Consider the following 10,856-nt stretch of genomic DNA (forward strand, 5'->3'; position numbering starts at 1 on the left):
TGATAGGACACATTCTGAGCCATCAAGGGATCACCAATTTGAGGGAAGCGTAGAGAGAGACTTAGAGATGAATACAGGAAGCAGATTCAGAAAGATATGCTTACTGTATTGATCTCTTGGTCTCCCTCTACGATGTGTACCCCTCACATTTGCAGGTTGCAGTAGTTACTCGGAGGTGAAGAGCCTTGCACGACATAGAGAAGTGCGGAGAGCTGCTTCATACCAGTCTTCGGACTGAAGACCACAACAACAACAACAACATCAACGACGACAAGAACGTCCCATTGCCTTTGTTTTGCCTTTGTTTATATTCAACCTAATACCTTTTTCAGATAGTATCCATTTATTGCAATTGCTCTTCTCAGTATTTTGCGGTCTCTGACACAATTACAATGTGACTGGCTAACTTGAAAGTTGTTCCTTCTCCCTTTGCAAATTTCTTCTTGATTTCCATTAAAGCTTACTCAATCTACAAACTAAATATATGCAATAATCTACAAGAGTTTCTCACTCCTTCTCATCTGTTGCTTCCGTTTCATGTTCTACGAGTCTTATAGCTGCCACCCGATTTCTGTAGAAGTTGTAATTATGCTACTTTATCGATGCTGAAGATTACGAGTCGACCTCACAATCTGCCATTAGTGGGTGCTATTGAGTATTTTACATTCCCTACGATTGCAGCCCCAGATACAATGGGTGTTTCAGGATTTCGTCCATCCTTCACTTCCTGTGTCTGTCCAGCAGACGTTTTCCTTCAGTTCCTCCCATGAGTACTGTTTTTGGCCGTAAGGTATTCAAGCATGCCAGCTGCACGTCCAGCCCATTTTTCGGACAATATTTAGTTGCCGCATGAGCAATACAGTTTCTATATATTTGATCATTGATGACCAAGAATAAATGATAATTAACTGAAACACTCAGTTATCGACAGGTGTTGTTGATGTACCTCCATGGGGACAGCTGAAAATGTGTGCCCCGACCGGGACTCGAACCCGGGATCTCCTGCTTAGATGGCAGACGCTCTTTCCGTCTGAGCCACCGAGGACACAGATGAATAGCGCAACTGCAGGGACTTATCCCTTGCACGCTTCCCGGGAGACCCACATTCCCAACTGTCCACAATCTACATAGGTAATGTCTCTAATACATATTTGCCCATCCACTCATTACTCGCGCACACTAACAAGGGAACCTCCCCATCGCACCCCGCTCAGATTTAGTTATAAGTTGTCACAGTGGATAGGCCTTGGAAAACTGAACACAGATCAATCGACAAAACAGGAAGAAGATGTGTGGAACTAAGAAAAAAAAAGCAAAATATAAAAACTGAGTAGTCCATGTGCAAGATAGGCAACATCAAACATAGTGTGAACTCAGGAGCGCTGTGGTTCAAATGGTTCAAATGGCTCTGAGCACTGTGGGACTTAACATCTGAGGTCATCAGCCCCCTAGAACTTAGAACTACTTAAACCTAACTAACCTAAGGACATCACACACATCCATGCCCGAGGCAGGACTCGAACCTGCGACCGTAGCAGTCGCGTGGTTCCGGACTGCAGCGCCTAGAACCGCGTGGCCACCGCGGTCGGCCGAGCGCTGTGGTCCTGTGGTTAGCGTGAGCAGCTGCGGAATGAGAGGTCCTAGATTAAAGTCTTCCCTCGAGTTAAAAGTTCAATTTTTTATTTTCAGGCAATTATTATCTGTCCGTCCGTCCGTCCGATGCGAGGTAACTGCACCGTAGTATGGGGACGCTACACCTAAACAAACATCAAAACACACGACGCACATGCTGTCACCAGTGTGGTATGGAATATATCAGACGTGTTTTCCTGTGGAGGAAACGGTTGACCTATGACCTTGCGATCAAATGTTTTCGGTTCCCATTGGAGAGGCACGTCCTTTCGTCTACTAATCGTACGGTTTTGCGGTGCGGTCACAAAACACAGACACTGAACTTATTACAGTGAACAGAGACGTCAAGGAACGAACGGACAGATCATAACTTTGCGAAAATAAAGAAAGTTACCTTTTCTCTCGTGGGAAGACTTGAACAAAGGACCTCTCATTCCGTAGTTGCTCACGCTAACCACGGGACCACGGCGCTCCTGAACTCACAGTATCCTTGATGTTGCCTATCTTGCACATGGGCTACTCAGTTTGTATATTTTACTTATTTTTTCATAGTTAAACACAACTTATTCCTGTTTTCTCGATTGATCTGTGTTCAGTTTTTCAAGGCCTATCCACTGTGCCAACTTATAATTAAATCTGAGGGGGGTGCGATGGGGAGGTTCCCTTGTAAGATGACGATTCCCGTAAGAGATCGGGCAACCTGTGCGCATTCGCACAGGTGGAGGTCAATAGCTGCGTAGCGTTTAACTATATATATGAAGATGGTAACTGCTCTCGAAATAACAGATACCATTGAAGACCGTGCAACTTCTCTAGAATAAATGATAATTAATTGAAACCCTCAGCTGCCGACAGGTGTTGTTGATATACCTCGATGGGGACAGCTGAAAATGTGTGCCTCGACCGGGACTCGAACCCGGGATCTCCTGCTTACATGGAAGACGCTCTATCAATCTGAGCCATCGAGGACACAGATGAATAGCGCCACTGCACGGTCATCAATGGTGTCTGTTCTTTCGAGAACATTTACTATGAGTGGATGGGCAAATATCTATTAGGTACATTACATATGTAGATTGTGGACAGCTGGGAATGTGGGTCTCACGGGAAGCTTGCAAGGGATAAATCCCTGCAGTCGCACTATTCATCTGTGTCCTCGGTGGCCCAGATGGATAGAGCGTCTGCCATGTAAGCAGGAGATCACGGGTTCGTGTCCCGGTCGGGGCACACATATTCAGCTGCCCCATCGAGGTATATCAACAACACCTGTCGACAGCTGAGGGTTTCAATTACTTATCATTTAATACAGTTTCTTCTCCTTCCGCCGGCCTCGGTGGCCGAGCGGTTCTAGGCGCATCAGTTCGGAACCGCGCTGCTGCTACGGTCACAGGTTCGAATCTTGCCTCGGGCATGGATGTGTGTGATGTCCTTAGGTTAGTTAGGTTTAAGTAGTTCTAAGTCTAGGGGACTGATGACCTCATATGTTAAGTCCCATAGTGCTTAGAGCCATTTGATTTTTTTCTTCTCCTTCCCTTTTGTCCAGGCATCGGTATCTCACACAGTACACAAGGATCTCCCACAAGATTTCTTGTTCAAATACTTTTTATAATCGATCTCTAATCGCCGGTCAAAACATTTCCGTTCCAGAATCGGTATGCCAATGAGGCAAAATGGCCGTGAGCATTGAGGCAATAATCCAACTGATGCACCAGGCTGAAGACTGCCGTTTGGTAAAACACTGTGTCCGGTTACGTGAGGGAATCGTCGACACTTCAAGGACCTTTTTAATATACCGAAGATGTATGAATCGCATGGGGAGAGGTCAGTACTATAGGGCGGGAGCCCCAGTGTCTCTCACTTTAGCTGGCGTAACTTCTGCGTTACGACGTTTGCGATATCATGAAGCAGCAGTATCCCTTACCGCACCATTCCACAATGGTGGTTTTCGAGAAACACATTCTTCGTTCTCCGATGGTTGTCTACCAGTGTTTGTGGTTTGGCAGCCAAAAAAAGTTTAAAATGACATTGGTGCTGTTTGGACGCCTTTGGTGATAGCGTCGTCATAGTCCGTTTCCTCTTTTGCCGCGAGCACGTCGTAAAGACATGAATTCCACACTGATACTTCCCTGCATGTCGGTACTTACATACCCGCATCGGAATTGCGTTACGTTGCATATTCATCCTGGAAATGGAAAAAAGAACACATTGACACCGGTGTGTCAGACCCACCAGTGTCTCCGGACACTGCGAGAGGGCTGTACAAGCAATGATCACACGCACGGCACAGCGGACACACCAGGAACCGCGGTGTTGGCCGTCGAATGGCGCTAGCTGCGCAGCATTTGTGCACCGCCGCCGTCAGTGTCAGCCAGTTTGCCGTGGCATACGGAGCTCCATCGCAGTCTTTAACACTGGTAGCATGCCGCGACAGCGAGGACGTGAACCGTATGTGCAGTTGACGGACTTCGAGCGAGGGCGTATAGTGGGCATGCGGGAGGCCGGGTGGACGTACCGCCGAATTGCTCAACACGTGGGGCGTGAGGTCTCCACAGTACATCGATGTTGTCGCCAGTGGTCGGCGGAAGGTGCACGTGCCCGTCGACCTGGGACCGGACCGCAGCGACGCACGGATGCACGCCAAGACCGTAGGATCCTACGCAGTGCCGTAGGGGACCGCACCGCCACTTCCCAGCAAATTAGGGACACTGTTGCTCCTGGGGTATCGGCGAGGACCATTCGCAACCGTCTCCATGAAGCTGGGCTACGGTCCCGCACACCGTTAGGCCGTCTTCCGCTCACGCCCCAACATCGTGCAGCCCGCCTCCAGTGGTGTCGCGACAGGCGTGAATGGAGGGACGAATGGAGACGTGTCGTCTTCAGCGATGAGAGTCGCTTCTGCCTTGGTGCCAATGATGGTCGTATGCGTGTTTGGCGCCGTGCAGGTGAGCGCCACAATCAGGACTGCATACGACCGAGGCACACAGGGCCAACACCCGGCATCATGGTGTGGGGAGCGATCTCCTACACTGGCCGTACACCACTGGTGATCGTCGAGGGGACACTGAATAGTGCACGGTACATCCAAACCGTCATCGAACCCATCGTTCTACCATTCCTAGACCGGCAAGGGAACTTGCTGTTCCAACAGGACAATGCACGTCCGCATGTATCCCGTGCCACCCAACGTGCTCTAGAAGGTGTAAGTCAACTACCCTGGCCAGCAAGATCTCCGGATCTGTCCCCCATTGAGCATGTTTGGGACTGGATGAAGCGTCGTCTCACGCGGTCTGCACGTCCAGCACGAACGCTGGTCCAACTGAGGCACCGGGTGGAAATGGCATGGCAAGCCGTTCCACAGGACTACATCCAGCATCTCTACGATCGTCTCCATGGGAGAATAGCAGCCTGCATTGCTGCGAAAGGTGGATATACACTGTACTAGTGCCGACATTGTGCATGCTCTGTTGCCTGTGTCTATGTGCCTGTGGTTCTGTCAGTGTGATCATGTGATGTATCTGACCCCAGGAATGTGTCAATAAAGTTTCCCCTTCCTGGGACAATGAATTCACGGTGTTCTTATTTCAATTTCCAGGAGTGTACACTGCACTAACGCCCTCAAACTGGAACTTTCAGGACGTCCATTGTATCTCTGTATTTGAATACGCATGCCTATACTAGTATCTTTGGCACTTCAGTGAATGTTGCCGCTATAACCCAACATGGGCCCTGACGCGGCGGAAGTGTTGCCACACTGTGTGACACGCCTGTACACGCCGATAATGCCCGATGTGGGGCTTCGCCATTTTCAGTGCGAACAGTTTCGTTTTGTCGACTGTACGCTTGGTACATGACATTAGCAGTGAACCACTCATCCCTATGAGTGGTTTACCTATGAGTGCCGTTCTTTCTCTAAATGGAAAATTTCACAAATTCATCTTGATCTCAGTCCTATGCAGTCACTAGTGCATTTTTCTGTATACAATAGCATTTTCAGTATTTTCTGTACTAATGCTATGCTGCCTTGTATTTGGCTGAGATAACGAGAGAGAGGTTATATTTTCTGTACTGTCTGCTATTTCATCTTATAGTGTACCGAGGAGGGTATGTATAGAATGGGATTTACCCTAGGTGCTTGTGACCTCAGATGCTACATACCAAGTAAAGTGACATTTTGGTTGAAGAAAATAGGCTCGAATTCTGAAAAGGCAGGACTGAAATCATCGCCGGCCACTCACTTTTAAATCAGGTGGAACCCCCTATATTTGTATTTCTCTCCGTTCCGCAACTGAACTGGTGCGTGATTTAATGATCACGATGATGTCTGATCGCTCAACTTAACCTTCTACACTTAATAAATTCTAAATAACTTGGTGAGTTCGATGAACCACAGCCGACGATTGAAAATTTACATATTTACGACCGACTTGTATTCAGAATCTTAGTGCTGGTCTAAAATAAAGAGAAATAGTGAAACGATAAATGGTACTCCTATATTCCATTTCTGATATTTTAAAATGTCTGTGTCTTCCTCTTTTGTCTTACATCGAAGCATTTCGAAGAGATGTGACGTTTGTATTTCAGCGGTCTGATTCCTTTGCCGTTAAGTTATTACAACTGAATATTTTACAGTGATTAAGAACATCACAATTGAAATCAAGTTTACGTTGGAAACACGTGGAAGGATTAAGAAAAATGTATTTCAGATCTTGTAGTTGACGTCTCTAACCATCTTGCAAAAACAATTTCGTTTTATTTTATTTCATGTAACTTTGCATTCTCTCCAGATATAATGATCAGTTTCTGTGCTAAAGGTAGTGTGCAGTTCACATTTTTGTTGACTGTGAATTTTTTGTTATTGTATACAGAAATAAATAAACCTCTAGAATATCACTATCGTAGTGCAGTATACCACTGACAGAATTCACAACCCGAATTGCAGTAATTAATAAAAATATTCGAACAACGACTTACGTGTGATGCATACTATAACTGTGTGGACAAGACATGCAATATCTTTTCACTTTGTGTTGAAACACTTTCTTTATTTCTGTGTCTTCAGAATTAATTCAAAAGTCCTGTAAGTACTGAATAATGGAGTTTTACTGTACTTTTTTTAAGCATTTCAGTGTAAAGTGATTGAAAATCACTTTAGGGTATGACATCAAGTCATTTTGATAATACTATATTTTCAGTTTTCTATCTCTTCATTTACCTTGGAGTAAGTCATGAAAGGCTCGAGTAACAGAAGTGTAATTAGTTCTGGTTTACCTTTATGGCTGCTGCATTCGTGACATTTTCGTTTCAAGTATTCTGTTAGTAAACTGAACATGCTTTTATGTCCACCCGTCTTGGCTTAATCTATGTATTTTCGTTATAGTATTCTGTTAATAAATTGAATATGCTTTTAACTTCACCTGTCTTAATTGAATGTATGTGATAATTCCACGATTCTCTATTATGAGCAAAGTATCTTCTTTGTGTTTCAGTAGTGTCCTCTGTCTCGCTAGACTGGTGAATTACTTCTTTACCTCCAAGGCGATATGGAGAGCACTTGTTTAGCTGCTCTACTTGAAACTTACTGATAGTGAGAGTAGCAAAAATTTGTATATGAGTGGATTGCCTTCAAAGTCTTTTCACTGTGTAGCTGCTGATTGTTCACAGACTAATGTTTTTGACACGACATTGTTTCACTTCTACAGAGTTGGCGTGCCTGACTACAAAATGGGCGACTCGTCCACGACATGTTTCGGTTGGCTGGCTCTGGTTCTGGTATTACTTACATTGGCTCCAGGGACCAGCGCTCGCAGGGCTGTCAACCGCACGGAGCTCATGCGCCTAATGGCGCAATACTACGGCTACGGAGACGCTTTCCTCAAGACAGATGACCGCGCAATGCCCATTACGAACAAGGAGCGCCTGAAGAAGGTAACGACATAGAAACGTTAATGATTTGAAAGTTGAGACATTCATCTCCTTCCTAGGTTTCTGTGACCAAAAGACGAACACAAAGGAAGGACCAAGAATAAGAAGCGGCAGTGTTAGATTATGTGACAACAGGCGCCGGTCATATTCGCTAATGATTACATACAAGTAGAAAATGAGGAAATGGGTACCATAATACTGAAACAATATTGGACAACAAAACACTATAGTTTTTCATCCCGCCAAGAAATATATCTTGTCGGTATATTTTCAGGAGATAGGACCCCGCAGCACTTCATTAGTTACAACATATCATGATTACTGGCACGAGATGCTGATATAATTCTTTACTTAACAACCAGTTTCGTCGACAAACCATCATAAGGTTCTTAAAAGCATTTACAGCACCATATTAGCATAAAATAAAACTTCAGATAATAAAACTATGAATTTGTCACTGTTGTCTCATCACAATATAAATTACATAGTCTATTGCAGTAGCACGTGAGCCGTCAACCAGCTTTGTTGTTTCCGAGATGATCGTTTTCAGACGCTAGGCCATATGACTCGCCCCTGTGTCAATGTCATTTATGTCAGCGGACTTCCCCACTTTCGGCCCGTATTCACGGTAGAGCGATTCCGTGTTTGTCTATGCTCCTCTTATGTACTGTGTGTTTCAAAATGAATACCGGATGTGTTTCAAAATGAATATCGGGCGTCTAAGGCTTTGTAAGATTTATTACATACATACGTACGTACTACTTACGATTATAAATAATACATCACATGAAATAGCAGCTCAAACAGTTTAACTTACAAATATTCAATGAGAACACCATTCGTCACATGGGACACATCGTGTAGATAAGTAATGTCTTTTCAAACGTTGATCAATGTGTTCAGTCCTGTTTCTTAAGTCGCATGGATCATCTGGTAGCACAGACATACATACACACACACGATCCTTTATGAACCCCCAAAGGCAAAAATCGCATGCCATCAGATCGAGTGAATGTGGAGACCATGTGAAAGAAGCTCTGTCTTCTGGCCCCTTGCGACCAGTCTGGTAGACAGGTACCAATCACTAACTGATTTATATCAGTGAGGCGGCGCACAATCTCGCTGCCAAATAAAGTTCAGGATAAGAAACACCAGTTAAAGTTGCTTCTCCGAAAAAGATAGGCACATTGTCTCAGGATATGGCAAAAAAAATTGGGGAGTCTTGCTGTAACTGTACCATCTCGTGGGGAGTAGCTGACCCATAATATGCGCACATTATGTGTGTTATAATTTCCGTTTGGGTGACATGTAGATTCATCGCTGAAGACGACATGATACAGATAATCTTCGTCGTCATATAGCAAAATTTCGTTTGATAAGGTGCTACGTAAACTGCAGCTATAGGCAATGACATACACACAAGTACACACACAAAACTATTTGACTTGCTCTTTCATTTGATGTATTGTTCACAATTGTAAGTTGAACGTAATCAATGCTACAAAGCCTTAAGGTTAAAATACACTCCTGGAAATTGAAATAAGAACACCGTGAATTCATTGTCCCAGGAAGGGGAAACTTTATTGACACATTCCTGGGGTCAGATACATCACATGATCACATTGACAGAACCACAGGCACATAGACACAGGCAACAGAGCATGCACAATGTCGGCACTAGTACAGTGTATATCCACCTTTCGCAGCAACAGGCTGCTATTCTCCCATGGAGACGATCGTAGAGATGCTGGATGTAGTCCTGTGGAACGGCTTGCCATGCCATTTCCACCCGGTGCCTCAGTTGGACCAGCGTTCGTGCTGGACGTGCAGACCGCGTGATACGACGCTTCATCCAGTCCCAAACATGCTCAATGGGGGACAGATCCGGAGATCTTGCTGGCCAGGGTAGTTGACTTACACCTTCTAGAGCACGTTGGGTGGCACGGGATACATGCGGACGTGCATTGTCCTGTTGGAACAGCAAGTTCCCTTGCCGGTCTAGGAATGGTAGAACGATGGGTTCGATGACGGTTTGGATGTACCGTGCACTATTCAGTGTCCCCTCGACGATCACCAGTGGTGTACGGCCAGTGTAGGAGATCGCTCCCCACACCATGATGCCGGGTGTTGGCCCTGTGTGCCTCGGTCGTATGCAGTCCTGATTGTGGCGCTCACCTGCACGGCGCCAAACACGCATACGACCATCATTGGCACCAAGGCAGAAGCGACTCTCATCGCTGAAGACGACACGTCTCCATTCGTCCCTCCATTCACGCCTGTCGCGACACCACTGGAGGCGGGCTGCACGATGTTGGGGCGTGAGCGGAAGACGGCCTAACGGTGTGCGGGACCGTAGCCCAGCTTCATGGAGACGGTTGCGAATGGTCCTCGCCGATACCCCAGGAGCAACAGTGTCCCTAATTTGCTGGGAAGTGGCGGTGTGGTCCCCTACGGCACTGCGTAGGATCCTACGGTCTTGGCGTGCATCCGTGCGTCGCTGCGGTCCGGTCCCAGGTCGACGGGCACGTGCACCTTCCGCCGACCACTGGCGACAACATCGATGTACTGTGGAGACCTCACGCCCCACGTGTTGAGCGATTCGGCGGTACGTCCACCCGGCCTCCCGCATGCCCACTATACGCCCTCGCTCAAAGTCCGTCAACTGCACATACGGTTCACGTCCACGCTGTCGCGGCATGCTACCAGTGTTAAAGACTGCGATGGAGCTCCGTATGCCACGGCAAACTGCCTGACACTGACGGCGGCGGTGCACAAATGCTGCGCAGCTAGCGCCATTCGACGGCCAACACCGCGGTTCCTGGTGTGTCCGCTGTGCCGTGCGTGTGATCATTGCTTGTACAGCCCTCTCGCAGTGTCCGGAGCAAGTATGGTTGGTCTGACACACCGGTGTCAATGTGTTCTTTTTTCCATTTCCTGGAGTGTATCTCGGTGGTTAAGCAAGAACCCAATCTCAGTTACTGCTGGAAGTATGAACAGAAAATGATTACTGAGTTAATGGTCAGCAAACTGCAAGGTAAACGCTCATTTTTAGCAAGAATAGGCAGCAAAAAGTTGTGCAGAATAATTCAAACACTGTTCGAAAGGCAGAAAATTTTAGTGGATGAGAATTAGTCAAAGGGAGTCCCACAGGGCTCTTTTTGGGTCCACTCCTGTTCCTTACATATGTGAATGACGAAATGATCTTCCACCACTTAATGTTCAACAGACATAATTGGTACTTTTTGCAGATGATACTAGTGTTATAATAAATCCCATTAGAGAGAAAGGAACAGAATAGGTTG

General features: G+C 46.2%; 1 non-coding gene across 1 annotated transcript; it reads right to left on the minus strand.

The window, feature by feature from the left end:
- Nucleotides 1-971: 971 nt before the first annotated feature.
- Trnar-ucu (transfer RNA arginine (anticodon UCU)) lies at nt 972-1,045 on the minus strand. Its single transcript has one exon. It is a non-coding gene; the product is annotated as a tRNA-Arg (tRNA).
- Between the last annotated feature and the right edge of the window lie 9,811 nt (nt 1,046-10,856).

Source organism: Schistocerca nitens, chromosome 7 (assembly GCF_023898315.1).
Source record: "Schistocerca nitens isolate TAMUIC-IGC-003100 chromosome 7, iqSchNite1.1, whole genome shotgun sequence".
NCBI lineage: Eukaryota > Metazoa > Arthropoda > Insecta > Orthoptera > Acrididae > Schistocerca > Schistocerca nitens.